Genomic DNA, 5374 nt, shown 5'->3' on the forward strand with positions numbered 1-5374 from the left:
CTTTATTTCATCAAATTCATGCGACGTTTCGACCTGGATGGTCTTTTTCAAGCTTGAAAAAGACCGTCCAGGTCGAAACGTTGCATGAATTTGATGAAATAAAGGGATTAAAGAGACAAGAGAGTGCTGCTGTTTTACTATTTCTGGATATTTATTTATGGGTGGACTATGAACTGTGTCCCATTGGCCCTGGAAAAAAACCTAAAAGTGGCCCCATGTTGTAGACGGGCCTAAACTTACAGAAGACAGGTGTCACGACCATGGTTATGGTCGTGACTCAGGATCCGCATGCTGTTGCCTGCGGTTTGGTTTTATTTTCAGCCCCAGGTGAGGGCCGCTAGTATGTTGCCTCACTTGTGGTTGCCGCTGGCAACATGTGGTTATATTGCAGTTTGGCAGCCTGAGCTGGTGCTGGGCAGCTTTCTGCAATGTGCATGCGGTTCCTCCTGGCAACCTGCCTTTATATGTGTGCACATTCCCTGTTTGGTGTGCACAGGGTTTAGTTGTGTGCACTTTCCCTTTAAGTTGCTGTCTTCCCTTCCCTGGTGTGAGAAGGGTTAATTCCCTTCCTAGTATGTGAGCACTGGGTGTGTCTGTGTGGGTGTGGCTACATGGCCTATATAGCCTCTGCTGAGAGCAGTAGTCAGAGGGGTACTTCAGCCATGGTCTGCTGGAGTCATCCTCCTACTTTTATACCACCTGCCAGTGAGGGCCACCCTTGTGGTCATAAGCAAAATGTTGTTATGTGATGTTAAGTTTATGTTTATGTGGTGTCTGTTATTAGTGCAGCTATGGTTCTGGCTTCCTGTGTGTTTATGTGTGCTGTGTCCTTTTGTGTCTGTGTGTGGACTTCAGCACTTGTGTCCAGGGATCCAGTCAGTGTGTCTGTGGCAGGTAGGGGTGGAAGTCTTTCACTCTCCTGCCATATCCATAGTCTGTTTATGTTTATATCCCCTTGCAGCTCCGCCAGTTTAGACTCCTGTTTCTCCACATCCAGGAGGAACAGGTGGTCTACCCAGCTCCTAGTTCAGGGATCGGCGGAGGGTGAATAGGGATCCGAGGTTCCTGAGCATGAGCCCTCCTACCTTCAAGGTTGGCTCATGCAGCTAGGAGTCAGGGTCAGATTAGGGATGCGTTAGGAGGTGACCTGCTCCCTAATTCTGTGGTCCTGGCCGAGCAGCGACCAAACATCTCGTGGCATCGCACGACTGAGGGTTTCCCCCATCCTCAGCCGTGACAACAGGGCAACACAAGTACTTGCCAGAGCCAGGGATTCGCCTTGATGGCTTCTTCCGGGGCATACTAGGTGTGTTTTCCTTCCTCTAATATATGGTATGGCAGTTAATCAAGGCACTGAAACCCTCCATTAAAAAAATCAAATGCTTTATAAAGTTAAAAGACCAATAGAAATCCCCCAAACTGAATATATTACATGCACAAATCCAGAGTTCTTCCAAAAACAAATATAGGTGATTGGTCCCCTTTTTGATGATCAGTTATTTACCTTTTTTATATGCTTCTTTTCCTAATTTTAGGAAAAGAACAAGTGCTCAATGTCCATATTTTAGAACAAGTGCTCAATGTCCATATTTTAGAACAAGTGCTCAATGTCCATATTTTAATTATATATAACTTCCTAAGTACCGGTTCACACTACTGATTTTGAAAAACATTCTTTAAAAAAATCAGCGCAGAGGCAAATAGCTTATGTACAATTGTTTTGATGATGTTTAAATTAAAGGGGTTGGCCACTTTCTGGTGATTGTTCACCATTGTGTATATAAGATAATATAGTCTGTTGAAATTCTGCATCATTTGCTGTATTTTATAAGGTACAAAATGTCTTTTGTACTGTCCACACAGAGGTCTTGTCCATAAAATGGCTGCTGATGAAGGGTCATCTGACCAGGAAAATCACCTCCATGTGATGTCTCCTCCATTCACACACACCATACCTGTACTAAACTCCAAAAACAGAACAAGTGCAGATGGCAGGAGCAGTGTATCTGAATGGAGGAGACGTCACATGGAGGTGATTTGCCTGATCACATGACCCTCTATCAGCGGCCATTTTATGGACAAGACCTCTGTGTGGACAGCATAAAAGACTTTGTGTACCTCGTGAAAATATAGAAAATGGTGCACAATTTCAACAAGGGCTATATTAGTAAGTGCCATATAATCATCTTATATACACTTTGGTCAACTATAACCAGAAAGAGGCCAACCCCTTTAAACAATATTCTACATTTTTTCAAATCCACACCTGGATCTTAATTATTGCATTTAATTAAAAGTTTAGTATAGCAACTCTTATTCAATTAGGCTAGTTTCACACTAGTGTTCAAAGATCCAGCAGGCTGTTCAGTTCGGGTACAGCCAGCTGTATCCGCCACTGCTGGACACTGCTGGAATGCCATCCGGCTCCATTATCTAGGCACAAGGAGCAGCCCCAAGTAACAACGTGGTCCATGGAGCGTTGAAGGGTGGCTGTTTGAGCAGGACAGCCAGAGATGAGGATTCCAAGGAGAAGGATACAGCATCTTGACACGGGCAGAACAAACAGAACATGATTGTAGGCTAGGAGAATCATGGCCACAACACTGATAACAGGACGTCTCTCACACCAGTTTAGATGGGCATATGGGACCTCACTAATCATGCTACACTACATACTGCTCCTCCTGAGGCTTACTACAGAGAATGGCAGGATAGGCTCTCTGCTCTGTCATCATTTTTAACTGTATTCACATCCTTAGGATGCAGATAGAGGTGAAAATGGTGTCGCTGTCAGCTGGCCCAGTACAGAGAAAGGTTGCCCGGTGGATGAAAGGTCCCTGCTGTATATTCATATTCTATACTGAACAAATTGTTGCTCAGGTATATTCATATTCTTCACCATTTTCTAAATCCTTGCTTGCTGTAAGTTAAAGCAACCCTCTGGTTAAAAAAAATTAATAAATCTGAAACCCAATTCACTTGCTGTTGCCCTTTGATTGGCCAGCACTGCTCACGTGAACAGTGCTGGCCAATCAAACAGCAGTGCTGGACGAGGAGGAAGTGTCATAGGCTACCGTTGCACAATGTGAGAAGCAGTGCGGCCATCTTGGATGGCAGAAGAAGAGCCCAAGAATTAGTGGATCTGCTACTAGAAAGCTGGAAAGGAGGTCACTATGTAAGTGTTGTGCTCAATCGAGAGACCAGAGAGTCACTTTGGTGGGTGTATTATTGCTAAAATCCAGAGGCTGAGGGTTTTGTAACAATATGCCCAGACGCACAATTATCTCGTCCATAAGGATTTGTTACAATGTATTACTAGAAAAAAAAAATGGTATCAGTCCAGCCAGTTTAACTTCATCAAAAAACCTCATCAACTGTGTGAGCAGGACTAGGCCAGCACAGGTTTTCCACTGTCTGGACCCAAACATGAATCTTTCCATTCACTGACAGAGAAACAATCAAAAGTCAGGCAGAGTTCTTGAAAACTGTAAAGAACTGAAATACAAACAGGGTTGGACTGGCGCAACAGAGTACTAGAGGATCCTCTGTTGGGCCCAGACTCAGATACCATAGAGGACCCCAAAGGTCCAGGAGAAAACTCCTATTTGGCTACCTTTGGAGATAATCACTTGTCACTACAGTGTTTTTCTTTGATTCAAAACCTGTTAGACCTTATTGATAATATAGGGGTTGGGCTTAAACCCCCAGCACAAAATATAAGAAGCTGAAATTGTACAATGACAAATGTACAGAATTTTAATTCTGAAACTTGGTCAGAAAAGTTCAGTGTGAAATCAGTTAACACTAGGGCTGCAACGATTCATCGATGTAATCGATGCAAATAAATGAAAATGTTTAAATCACATGACCACAGAACGTGAGTGGAGAGAAGCCTCTCACTCACCGCTCCGTGGCCCCCCATCCGCACCGCACTGCCAGGGCCAGGGCCTTACGTGCACACATCGTCAGCGCGCTCGGAAGTGGGAAGCCGATACGGTCCATCTCCGGCGGACTCCATGTCAGCGCACTGCCAGGAAAGGTAAGTATAAGTTAGCAGGGACCCGAATCTGCCAGGGAAGGGGGGCAGGGGGCACCTGTGATTTGAAGGGGCTGATGGCGCTGGGGAACATGGAATGGAGGGGCTGATCTGATGGCACTGGGGGAGTGGGGGACATGGTGGATGGCATGGAGTCACTGGGGGAGGGGGACAGATGGCAATGGATGGCATGGAGGGGCAGATGGCACTGGGGGAGTGGGGGACATGGAATGGAGGGGCTGATCTGATTACACTGGGGGAGTGGGGGACATGGTGGATGGAATGGAGGCACTGGGGGAGGGGGACAGATGGCAATGGATGGTATGGAGGCACTGGGGAGGAGGACATGGCAATGGATGGCATGGAGGCACTGGGGGAGGAGGACATGGCAATGGATGGCATGAAGGCACTGGGGGAGGAGGACATGGCAATGGATGGCATGGAGGGGCAGATGGCACTGGGGGAGTGGGGGACATGGCATGGAGGGGCTGATCTGATGGCACTGGGGGAGTGGGGGACATGGTAGATGGCATGGAGGCACTGGGGGAGTGGGACGGATAGCATGGAGGCACTGGGGGAGGGAGACATGGCAATGGATGACATGGAGGCACTGGGGTAGAAAGACATGGCAATGGATAGCATGGAGGAACTGGGGGAGGAGATCATGGCAATGGGTGGCATGGAGGGGCAGATGACACTGGGGGAGTGGGGGACATGGTATGGGGGGCTGATGTAATGGCACTGGGGGAATGGGGGACATGGTGGATGGCATGGAGGCACTGGGGGAGGGGGACATGGCAATGGATGGCATGGAGAGGCAGATGGCACTGGGGGAGTGTGGGACATGGCATGGAGGGGCTGATCTGATGGCACTGGGGGGAGTGGGGGACATGGCATGGAGGGGCTGATCTGATGGCAGTGGGGGACATCACATGGCAATGGATGGCATGGAGGCACTGGGGGAGTGGGGGACATGGCAATGGATGGCATGGAGGGGCTGATGGCACTGGGGGAGTGGAGCTGAAGGCACTGGGGTGGGGGAGAGTGCAAGGCACTGGGGAAATGGAGCTGATGGCACGGGGGGAAGCGGATGGCACTGGAGGAGAGTGGAGCTGATGGCACTGGGGGGAACTGATGCACTTGGGCTGATCGCACAGGGGGGAACAAAGGGTGTTGGGGACTGATGGCAGGGGATCTGATGAGTTTTAATAAAGGAAAACAGTCTATTAATTTATTTTTTCGTAAAAATAATCGGTAGAATACTCGATTTCTAAAATAATTGTTTGCTGCAGCCCTAGTTAACACAGTGAGCTTAAGTATTGTCTTTTCCATCAACCA

This window comes from Bufo bufo, chromosome 6 (genome assembly GCF_905171765.1).
Source record: "Bufo bufo chromosome 6, aBufBuf1.1, whole genome shotgun sequence".
Lineage (NCBI taxonomy): Eukaryota > Metazoa > Chordata > Amphibia > Anura > Bufonidae > Bufo > Bufo bufo.